Genomic DNA, 12,814 nt, shown 5'->3' with positions numbered 1-12,814 from the left:
AATGCTATCCTCGGTTTCCCCCCCTTTCCATAAAAATTTCCTTATTATTCTCTTTAGTTCATTAAAGAATTTCTCTGTTAAGGGAATTGGTAACGATTGAATTAAGTATTGTATCCTTGGGAAGACACACTCATTTTAATGCAATTTACCCTCCCTATCAATGTTAGCGGTAATTCTTTCCAATGTTGTAAGTCTTCCTGCAATTTCTTTATTAGTGGCTGATAATTTAATTTGTACAAGTGGCTTAAATTATTATCTAACCTAATACCTTGGTATTGGATTGCTTATGTTTGCCATTTAAATGGTGATTCTTTTTAAAATTCTGTATAATCCGCATTACTCATTGGCATCACTTCACTTTTATTTGTGTTGATCTTGTACCCCGATATTTCTCCAAATTCTTTCAATTTCTTATGTAGTTCTTTTATTGATATTTCTGGTTCTGTTAAGTATACTATGAAGTCGTCTGCAAATAAACTGATTTTATACTCCTCCTTTATTTTTATCCCTTTTATTTTATTATCTGTTCTTATCAGTTCTGCCAATGGTTCTATTGCTAAAGCGAACAGTGAGGGAGATAATGGACATCACTGCCTAGTTGACCTACTTAATTTAAATTGGTTCAATACAAATCCATTTACTGTCACCTTCGCCAGTGGCTTTAATCCAATTAATATATTTTTCTGGTAGATTGAACCTCTAATACTTTGAATAAATAATTCAATTCTACCCTGTCAAAGGCTTTTTCTGCATCTAAAGCAACATCCACTGTTGGCTTCTTATTTCCTTGAACTGCATGAATCAGATTAATAAATTTACAGACTTTATCCACTGTTCTTCTTTTCTTAATAAATCCAGTTTGATCTTGTTTTACTACTTTTGGTACACAGTCAGCCAATCTGTTTGCTAATAATTTTGCAATTATCTTATAATCTGAATTAAGTAGAGATATTGGTCTATATGATGCTGGTGTTAGTGGATCCTTCCCCATCTTTGGTATTACTGTAATTATTGCTGTCTTACATGAATCTGGCAAGTTTTGTGTTTCTTCTATCTGGTTCATTACTTCTAGGAGAGGAGGAATTAATAACTCTTTAAATGTTTTATAGAATTCTATTGGGAATCCATCCTCTCCTGGTGTTTTATTTTTCGGCAGCTTTTTTAATATATCCTGTACTTCCTCTATTTCAAATGGTTTTATCAGTTTGTTTTGTTCCTCTTCTTGCAATTTCGGCACTTCAATTTTAGCTAAAAACTCTTCTATTTTATCATCTTTCCCCTCGTTCTCAGTTTGGTATAATTGTTCATAAAATTCCTTCAAGTTCTCATTAATCTCTATTGGATTCTATGTAATTTGTTTGTCCTTTTTCCTTGATACCAATACAGTTCTTTTAGCTTGTTCTGTTTTAAGTTGCCAGGCTAATATTTTGTGTGTTTTTTTCTCCTAGTTCATAATACTTCTGCTTTATTTTCATTATGTTCTTCTCCACCTTGTATGTTTGTAATGTTTTGTATTTTATTTTTTTGTCTGCCAACTCTCTTCTTTTTGTTATATCATCTCTTCTTGCTACTTCCTTTTCTGTACTTACTATCTCCCTTTCCAACTGTTCTATTTCCCGATTGTAGTCCTTTTACATCTTAGTTACATAACTTATTATCTGCCCTCTAATGAAGGCTTTCATTGCATCCAATAATATAAATGTGTCTTTCAGTGATTCCGTATTTATTTCAAAGTACATTTTAATTTGGCATTCAATAAATTCTCTAAATTCCTGTCTTTAAAGTTGCATGGAATTTAATCTCCATCTATATGTTCATGGTGGGATGTCCTTCAGTTCTATTGCTAATAACTGGGCCATTTTATTCTTTTTGCTAGTCTTTTGTCCAGTTTTATCCAACATTGGATCCAAATTAAGGTTAAAATCCCCTCCTATCAATATATTCCCTTGTGTATCTACAATCTTCAGAAAAATATCTTGCATAAACTTTTGATCCTCTTCATTAGGTGCATATATATTGAGCAAATTCCAAAATTCTGAATATCTGACACTTTATCATTACATATCTCCCTGGTGGATCTATTATTTCCTCCTTTATTTTGATTGGTAAATTTTTTATTAATTAATATAGCTACACCTCTAGCTTTTGAATTATATAATGCTGCCGCTATGTGCTCTACCCAGTCTCTCTTTAATTTTCCACTTCAGTTAGATGCGTTTCCTGCATAAATGCTATGTCTATTTTTTCTTTTTTCAGTAAATTTAATAGTCTCTTCCATTTACTTTGGTTTTGTATTCAATTCAATTAATATTTATAGTCATATAATTCAACATGGCCATCTCATTACCCTGTTTACACCTCATTTCCGCTTCCTCACCCCATTTTCATCTCTCAGTTTTGCCTTTTTAAACTGAATGTATGACAACACATTTATAACATAAAATACTTCAACAACTCCCACATCCAATATTCCATTTGCCCCACGTGTCCCCCCATCTCTGAGTTTCCCCTTATCTCTTGCTGGGCAACCACAACTCCCCTCTCCATTTGGATTGCGAACCAGCTCGCGTCAACTGATTTCGCAGTGACGATTATTCTCTCCCATCTAACCCCCCAGAAAAAACTTTTTTTACACATATAACAAAGCTCACCCTCTTTTTAATCCCCTTACTTCCTTTCTTCCCTTCTCTTTCCCTTCTTTAGTTCTTACATATACATTATTTTTACATCTTTATATGTATCTTATCGCCGTTCTTCATTCTTGTTACATCTTTTCATCTCTTCTTCTGTCCTGCAGGCATTCTGCAAATTCTCGTGCTTCCTCCGGATCCGAGAACAGTCTGTTTTGCTCCCCAGGGATAAATATTTTAAGCACAGCTGGATGTCTTAACATAAATTTATAACCTTTTTTCCATAGGATTGATTTTGCTGTATTAAACTCCTTCCTCTTCTTTAAGAATTCAAAACTTATGTCAGGGTAAAAAAAATTTTTTGACCCTTGTATTCCAATGGTCTTTTTGTCTTCTTTAATTTTATTCCTTGCCCGCTCCAGTATATTTTCTCTTGTTGTGTATCTCAAAAATTTTACTAAAACGGATCTTGGTTTTTGATGAGTCTGTGATTTCGGGGCTAGTGTTCTGTGAGCCCTTTCTATTTCCATTCCTTCCTGTATTTCTGTCATTCCCAGGATGTTTGAGATCCATTCTTTTATAAATTCCTTCATATCTGTGCCTTCTTCATCTTCCTTTAGGCCCACTATTTTTATGTTGCTTCGCCTACTATAATTTTCCATCATATCAATTTTCTGAGCTAACATCTCTTGTGACTCTTTAACTTTTTTGTCACATTCTTCCAATTTTCTTCTTAATTCATTCACTTCCATTTCTACACCCGTTTCTCGTTCTTCCACATTTTCTAATCTTTTCTCTATTTCTGTCATAACCAGCTCTATACGAATCACTTTTTCTTCTGTAGTTTTCATTTTTCTTTTCATTTCACTAAATTCTAATGTCAACCATTCTTTTAATGCTCTCATTTGTTCTTCTGTCCATCTGTTTTACCTTCTATTTCTCTGTGCAGATCTTGGTCTTCTTCTTCCTCTTCTTCTGTGTCTGCACCTATGTTTGTGTCTTCTTATTCTCTTCCTTGTATCTGTGTCTCTTCTGACTTTCCTGGTGAGTTGCTTGTCTCACTTTGTTGGGCTTCTTCTTGCTTGGCTTCTTGCTGTTGGTCCTCTTCTTCTGGGCTACTCATCTGTTGGGCCTCATGCTGCTGCTCTTCTTTCCTTTCACTCCCTTTCCTGTCGCTTTCCTCTTCTTCCAGCTGAGAGCCCTGGTGTCAGGCATCCCTCAGCTGAGAGCCCCCTTCCCGTCAGTGTTCTCCTTCTCCTTAGTAAGCGCACTGCGCACTTTTGTTTGGCTCAGAGAGCCATTTTTGCAGTCCAACGGTCAGGGGGGTCGTGACTCTGTGGGGTCGTCACCAACCTTGGAGAACAGGCTCTCTTCTCCATGATGGTTCCCTGTTTCTTCACGCAGGTAAGGCCTTCTCCTTTCTCTTCTGGTGTCTTTTCTTTTTTTCCGTTGTTTTTACTTTTTCCTTCTTGGGTACCATTTTCTTTCTTTTCTCTACAACTTTATCTTTTATTTGTTTTGTTTTGTATTTCTTGAACTTTGTATTTTTTTCACTTTAATTCTTCTTTTCTGGAGAGGGCTGGTATTCCCCTACCGGCCACTACTCCATCACGTGACTCCCCCATTTCTGAATTTGTGACTCAATAACAAGTCAAAATTCTTGACTTTATTGCAACTGTTGGAACAAACATGGACAAATAATCTGAATTTTAAATGGCAGCATTGGACCAAGAGTGCCATCAAATGCTATAGTAGACAAAGGGTATCAAGGAGCTTTGGTTTCTTTCTTAACAGATGGAATCCAATTGGAATCAAAGGAAAAACCTACCACTGACTGCAGTTATACAAAGCACAAAAGAAGAAATACCAGCCAACATTGGACATCACTTCAGCAGTTTTCTAAACCTAGTTGGGCAACTCACTGTTAGCAGCTCAAGGATAATTAGAAATTTACTTCTGATCCCATCCCAGAAATGAATTAAATTAAACTTGTATTTCCTGTATTTTTGAGTGGAAAAGGTTAAAAAAATCTCCTTCTATTCTTCCAAAGAAATGAAGATATTTTGTTTCTATCTTAGGCACTGGTGAGTTCTGAGGCATATTCTTTCCTTGTCTGAACTGTAATCACATTAAAACCAAGAATGACCTCCCACCTCTCAAACCTTACATGTCTCCTCTAAAATCTCTGGTTCATTTTATTTTTTTTCTTTCAGAAAATTTTAATTGATATGAAACAAAATTTACCAAAAGTGAATTCAGTAGCTGTGACTTAAGAAAATTTGTCTGTCGAAAAAGCAGCTTGTATAATTTGGTGTCATTTTTGAACTTGCTCAGTTCAGGATGGCCAGCATCTGAGAAGTTTGTTTCACAACTGTCGCACTGGGTTCAGCCTGTATTCCAGCACATGTTTTATATGCTGCAATTCAAAGTATGGAAAATACGGCCTTTGAGCTATTATTTTTATTTTCAAGGAGTGCCAACGATGGCTCAGTGGGCACCTCTCTCGCCTCTGAGTCAGAAGATTCAAGTCTCGCCCTAGAGACGTGAGCACATAATCCAGTCTGACACTTCAGTGGTGAGGGATCTGGCAGTACAAGTTTAAAGGGAATGTTTTAAGCTGAGAATTTCTCTGGTGAGTTCAAAGTTTCCTGTGAAACTTCTCAAAGCTGAACACACTCTGCTTGGTACTTATCAATCAACCAACAAACACAAAAAGCCAATGAGATCTGGCATCGCTTCAGTACTAGTTTTTTGGGACTTTGCAGTGCACAATAACTGCTGTTTCTCCAATACTGTATCACAGCAACAGCTACGCTTCAAAAGAATATTTGCTCTGATGGCCTTCTGTTGTGAAAATTCTTAATAAATGTAAGGTCTTGTTACTTTAAGTGTGGGTTTTCAGACCAGTTGGATTACATAAGAAGTGCATCATCACACCACCAATACAATGACACCAGAAACCCTGGCAAATTTCTACAGAGGTGTGGTGGAAAGTGTGCTGACCGGCTGCATCATGGTCTGGTATGGGGACACCAATACCCCTGAGCATAAAGCCCTCCAAAAGGTAGTAGACACAGTCCAGGACATTACAGGCAAAAACCCTGCCCATTGGTGAGTACATCTACAGGGAACGCTGCCATCAGAGGATTGCAGCAATCATCCAAGACCCACACCACCCGGCACATATTCTGTTCTCATTGCTGCCGTCAGGAAAGAGGTATAGGTGCTACATGACTCAGACCGCAGCTGCTACCCCACCACCATCAGACTCCTCAACAACAAACTCAATCAGGGTCTCATTTAAGGACTCTTGGTTTTCTTTTGTTCTCTCTATTGCACAGTCAGTTTGTTTATATCCGTTATCTGTTTACAGTTCTTTTATTTGTTTATACTGTGTACAGTTTATTTTTTGCACTACCAATTAGTGGTAATTCTGCCACTTCTGTAGGAAAAAGGAATCTCAGGGCTCTATGTGATGTCATATATGTACTCTGACAATAAATTTGAAATCTGCAGACGATGCAGGTCAAAGGATACTTCAATTGTTTGTTCTTAAAATGCACGAATGTATCAGATTACACTCTTGTTAATCAACTATGAAAGTCAAAACCCATCTTGTATTTGTTAAGCAAAATAAACAACATTGTCTTCATGCTGTGACAATTTTATTGAGCCTACTTTCATTTTGTTCCAAAGGCCTTATTTTTAATTTTACTGTCTCTTGAGAAGCACATTAAAGTCAAAGAACAAAAGCACATCGCTGAGTAAGTTTCAGGCACAGTAAAAAATATTTGTCAGTAGATTTTTGAGGAGAGAGAATGTGCCCATCTTTCTCTATCCCTTCATCTCCCAGAGAAATACACAAATGGGAAAGCGTTACCTTTTAGATATATTTTGCAGCGTAAGTATCTGAGGTTATCAGTCCTCACTTATACACCAAAAATAATTTGCTAACAAATTCTGGAGCTTACAATGCACAGATCTATTGGGAAATTGTCAAGCTAAAGTAAAGTGCTCTCAGCAGAAATCTCAAGGCTAATCAGGACTTCCATTTCCTATCAAATCAATTGTGCTGAGTATCAAAAAAATGCATTTAAAATATTAGACCTTATTAAGTATTTAACAGTGGATTGTGATGTAATTACATCTGAATATCTTTCTTGAGCTGTAAAGTTTATTTTCAGTGTGGATGGTAATATCTTAATAATTCTTCCAAAATTATCTGCATTTTTAAAATGTGCATATTTCAAAAGTTTACTTATTATGGATCACGAAGTATGTTTTTGATTTATCCCCATCTATATTTTGTTTTCTGTGCAATATTTTAAACCAGTTCAAAATAATTTCCAATAGGTCCAAAATAGATTCCCAGAGACATTGAGAGATATAGCACACATTCAGGGTCCTTTCAGTCCATGAGCCGCCCCCCAACCATCAACCATCTACTTACATTAATCTTACTTCAATCACATTTTTTCTTTAATTTTATCTTCATACTCATAACCTCCCCCCACCCTCCCCCCACCCCAGATTTCACCTTTCTCCATACATTAGGGCAATTTACAGAGGCCAGGTGCTTTGGTTTCCTGCTATCTCTCAAAACTATCAGCACGCTTTTGGGATGTAGAAAGAAACATAGAAACCCTATGGCACAATATAAGCCCTTCGGCCCATAAAGTTGAGCCGAGCATGGCCCTACCTTAGAAATTACTCAGCTTACCCATAGCCCTCTATTTTTATAAGCTCCATATACCTATCTGAAAGTTTCCTAAAAGACCCTATTGGATCTGCCTCCACCACCATTGCCAGCAGCCCATTCCACGCACCCACCACTCTCTAACTCCTGATATCTCCTCTGCACCTTCTCCCCAGTACCTTAAACCCATGTCCTCTTGTGGGAACCATTTCAGTCCTGGGAAAAAGCCTCTGACTATCCACATGATCAATGCCTCACCTCTGTGAGGTCACCTCTCATTCTCCATCGCTCCAAGGAGAAAAGGCCGCATTCACTCAACCTATTTTCATAAGGCTGCTGCCCAATCCAGGCAACATCCTTGTAAACCTCTGCACCCTTTCTATGGTTTCCAGAACTGAGCACAGTACTCCAGGAGGGATCTAACCATGGTCTTATATAGCTGGAACATTATCTCTCAGCTCCTAAATTCTATTCCACAATTAATGAAGGCCAATACACCATATGCCTCTTAACTACAGAATCAACCTAGGCAGCTGACTTGAGCTTCCTATGGACTCGGACCCCAAGATCCCTCTGATCCTCCACATTGCCAAGAGTCTTGCCATTAATACTATATTCTTCCATCATATTTAACCTACCAAAATGAACCACTTCGCATTTATCTGGGTTAACCACCATCTGCCACTTCTCAGCCCAGTTTTGCATCCTATCAATGTCCTGTTGTAACTTCTGCCAGTCCTCCACACTATCCACAACACCCCCAACCTTTGTGTCATCAGCAAACTTACTAACCTATCCCTCCACTTCCTCATCCAGGTCATTGATAAAAATCACGAAGAATAAGCATCCCAGAAAGATCCCTGAGGCACATCACTGGTCACTGACCTCCATACAGAATATGAGTGGACTACAACCACTCTTTGCTTTCTGTGGGCAAGCCACTTCCAGATCCACAAAGCAATGTTCCCTTGGATCCCATACCTCCTTACTTTCTCAATATGCATGGAGCACCTTATCAAATGCCTTGCTGAAATCCATATACACTACATCTACTGCTCTTCCTTCATCAATGTGTTTAGTCACATCCTCAAAATATTCAATCAGACTCGTAAGGCACAACCTGCCCTTGATTAAGCCATGTTGACTATTCCTAATCATATTACATCTCTCCAAATGTTCATAAATCCTGCCTGTCAGAATCTTCTCCATCAACTTACCAACCACTGAAGTAAGACTCACTGGTCTATAATTTCCTGAGCTATCTCTACTCCCTTTCTTGAAGAAAGGAACAACATTCACAACCCTCCAATACTCTGGAGCTTCTCCCGTCCCCATTGATGATTCAAAAATCATTGCCAAAGGCTCAGCAATCTCCTTCCTTGCCTCCCACAGTAGCCTGGGGTACAGCTCATCCCTGGAGTTCCCTGCTGGTGGTGCATGAAGTAAAATGCTTTTTTAGTTGTTTTTAACATTTTCAGTTCCCACATCCTACCTTTTTAAGCTACTTTTTCCTTAATATGGATTCTTTCTTTGTTTTAGTTCTTTTCCAATTTATTTTACATTAATACAATTGGATCTCTAGTTGTGGAGCTAAAGTTGGGAGAAAGGAAAAAAGAAGCCTCTTTGATGAAATACATCAAGGACTGGAATAATATGTTAAATAGTTTAAAAAGGACTCAAAAGGTGTGCAAGCCTCTCTTGCTCAAGTTGCTGAAAATATGGGTGAATTATGAGATTTCATCAAAGAACATGACTCCAAAATTAAGGAACTGGAAAGAATAGTTGAAGCTCACATTTCCTAGCTGGAAGATGTACAAACTGATAATCTGGAATTTTAAAAAAATCCATAGTGAATACTGAAGTATTCATAAAGTACCTCTGCTATTTCCTCTGGTTCCATACACACTTTCCCCCTGTTACACTTGATATGTCCTATTCTTTCACGCCTTGCTCTTCACAGACTTGTAGAATGCCTTGGGGGGTTTCCTTAATCCTGCCCGCCATGGCCCCTTCTGGCTCTCCTTATTTCCTGTTAGCCTTATGATCCTCTAAATCTCCAACATTATCTAACTATGAACCTTTCATAAGCTTTTCTTCTAGATTTATTTTACAGCTTTTGTACAACATGGATCCTTTACCCTACCGTGACTTCCCTGTCTCATTGGAAAATACCTATGCAGAACTCCACACAAATATCCCCTGAACATTTGCCACATTTCTCCCGTACTTTTCTGAGAGAACATCTGTTCCCAATTTAAGCTTCCAGTATCCTGCCTGATAGCCTCATAATTATTCTTACTTCAATTAAACAGTTTTCTAACTTGTCTGTTCCCCTCTCTCTCCAATGATATAGTAAAGGAGCTAGAATTAATGATCACTGTCCCCAAATTGGTCTCCCACTGAGAGATCTGACGCTTGAACAGCTTCATTTCCCAATACCAAATCAGCTACAGTCTCTCCTCTTCTAGGCTTCCTAAACTTACATAACAAACTCCACCCCATCTAAGCCCCTTGCTCTAGGGCAGTGGTTCCCAACCTTTTACTTTCCACTCACATACCACTTTAAATATTCCCTATGCCATAAGTGTTCTGTGATTAGTAAGCAATTGCTTAAGGTGGTCTGTGAGTAGAAAGGGAAGGTTGAGAATCACTGCTCTAGACCCAATTATTACTGAAATATTTTGCTTGAGAAAAATTCATTGGCCCATTTCCTTTGGAGTTATGAAACTGTGCACATAACGAGTCAATTAGGTATGATTAAAACAGTGCTTTTCAAACTTTTTCTTTCCACCCACATACCACCTTAAGCTATCCCTTATTAATCACAGAGCACCTATGGCATAGGGAATATTTAAAGTGGTATATGAGTGGAAAGTAAAAAGTTGGGAACCACTGGTCTAAGGAGATGCCAATCGATATTTTGGAAATTAAAATCTCCCATCATAACAACTCTTATTACACCTTTCCAGGATCTGTTTTCCTACATCCCTGTTACTCTTGGGCAGCCTATTAAAAAAAACATTAAATTATTGATCCCTTCCTGTTCCTAACCTCCACCCACAGAGTCTCCATAGACAATCCTTCCATAATGTCCAGCTTCTCTGCAGCTGTGACACGATCTCTGATCAACAGAGCCATGCCCCTGCCTCTTTTGCCTCCCTCCCGGTCATTTCTGAACTATCTAAAACCCGACACTTGAAGTAACCATTCCTGTCCCTGAGCCATCCAAGTCTCCGTAATGGCCACCACATCATAGCTCCAAGTATTATCCACGCTCTAAGCTCATCCACTTTGTTCACAATACTCATTGTGTTAAAATAGTCACATCTCAAACTGTCCATCTGAGCTCATCTCTTCTTTATCACATGCCTATCCTCCCTCCCACACTGTCTACAAGCTTTCTCTATTTATGAGCTAACCTCCTCTTCCCCAGTCTCTTCAGTTCAGTTCCCACCCCCCAACAACTCTAGTTTAAATTCTCCCCAGTAACCTTTGCAAACCATCCTGCCAGGATATTGGTCCCCCTTATAGGGAAAACTATCCATTTTTTATAGGTCATAACTGCCCCAAAAGAGGATCCAATGATCTAGAAATCTGGATCTATGACCAACTAGGCATAATAGGAGAATAAGCTCAGGCATCTTTTCAGGGCTTTGTGGCTGTGGGGAAGGGGGAGTTCCAAAAGCGGGCGCATGTGATCAGGGACGAAACCAATGATTCTGTTCTCCACAACGCAGCCAAGGATGGCAAGGGGGATTGTGCGAAATACGTATTTAGCCTTATTGTGTGTGAGGTGAAGGAGTTTGGAGGTCTGTAGAAATTTTTGATGTCGAGATCTGTAGGTCATGACTGCAGATGGTGATGTTGTCCAGATACGGGAATGTGACCTGCAGCTCATACTTGTCTACCATTCAGCCCTTCTCCTGCTGGAAGACTGAGACCCCATTGCTTACGCTGAAGGAAATGATAGAGGTGGCCATCTGCCTCAAAACCAGTACATTGGTGGTTCTCTGGGAGGATGGGGAGCTGGTGATAAGTCGACTTTAGGTCGATGGTGGAGAAAACGCGATATTGGGTGATTTGGTTTACCATATCTGATATGTGGGGGAGAGGGTATGCGTCCAGCTGCGTGTACCCGTTAATGGTCTGACTGTAGACATTGACCATTCTGTTTTTCTCTCCATTCCATACCATCATCACTTGGGCTCTCCAAGGGCTGATGCTGGCTTCAATGTTCCCATCTTTGAGTAGCCACTGCATCTCTGACCTAATAAAGGCCCTGTCCCTGACACTTTACCACCTATATTTGGTGGCAATGGGTTTGCAGTAGGGAGTGAGGTTAGCGAACAGTGGTGGAGGGGTAATCTTGAGAGTTGAGAGTCTGCTGGCTGGAAACGATGGGGGTAGGGTCTGGGGAGGGGGTTTGTGCTGGTGGAGTGCAGTAGCTGCTTTAAGAACTGCTGGTTACAGACAGTGGTAGGGGGGTGGGGGTCAATCATAACATCATTGTGGGATTGGAAGTCCAGTCCCAGTAGCATGGCAGCGCAGAGTGGTGACATCACCAGTTTAATGACTTTGTAGTCTGTGCCCCGCAGTAGCCATGGACATCAGCTGTTTGAGAATTTGAGGCTAAGGAGACTTTGTGACTCATTGGCTTAACTGCACGGGAATAGCGCTACACTGTATCAGGGTGGATGAAGCTCTCCATGCTCCCACTATTGAACCGACAGCTCGTCATGTGGCCATTTTCCTGGATGTCCATCATCGATCTGGTGTGCTGGTAGGGACTACCTTGATCCAGCATGATGGAGGCCAGTGTCAGGTTGCTGTCTGTAGCTGTGCTGGAATGTGCTGTGTGTTCGGTCGCAAGCGGCAGCATCCAAGATGGCAGCACCAATGGCTCGAACAGAGCACTGCTGGGTCTCGAAGATGGCAGAAGATGTCGGCCACCACAGCCTGCACGTGGCACTCCTGGGTTGGTGTGACTTGGACTTACATATTTTTGCGTAACGTCCTTTTTTCCCGCAATTGGAGCAGACCGCATCTTTCGCTGGGCACCATTTCCTCAGGTGCTTGCTCAGGCCAGTTCAGATGCTCATGGAGTATAGTGGCCATGATCGGGTCACTGACGGGATGTGGTGATAGCGGTTTTAAGTGCTCGCGGAGTACAAATGCCATGGTTGGATCTCTGGTATTACAAAGTGGTGACGGCGTGTCCCAAGATGGCAGCGCCTGGGGAAATCATGAATCGGTCCCATTATTGGCCGAGTAGGCTTCCATATTCTGGAGGGCCAACTCCAGCATGCCCGCCCGTTCGACCGCCCTCTGTAAATTGAGCTCACCTGGTTCTAACAGTCTCTAACAGATGTAGTTGAACCTGATGCCTGTGACACACATGTCCTCTGCATTCTCTGCCGCCGTCATGGCCTTACAGTCGCAGGCCTGTCTGAGAATTTGTCGGGCCCAGAGGAATTCAGTGCTCGATTCC

This window comes from Narcine bancroftii, chromosome 6 (genome assembly GCF_036971445.1).
Source record: "Narcine bancroftii isolate sNarBan1 chromosome 6, sNarBan1.hap1, whole genome shotgun sequence".
NCBI classification, from domain to species: Eukaryota; Metazoa; Chordata; class Chondrichthyes; order Torpediniformes; family Narcinidae; genus Narcine; species Narcine bancroftii.
Note: the sequence above shows the minus strand (reverse complement) of the source record.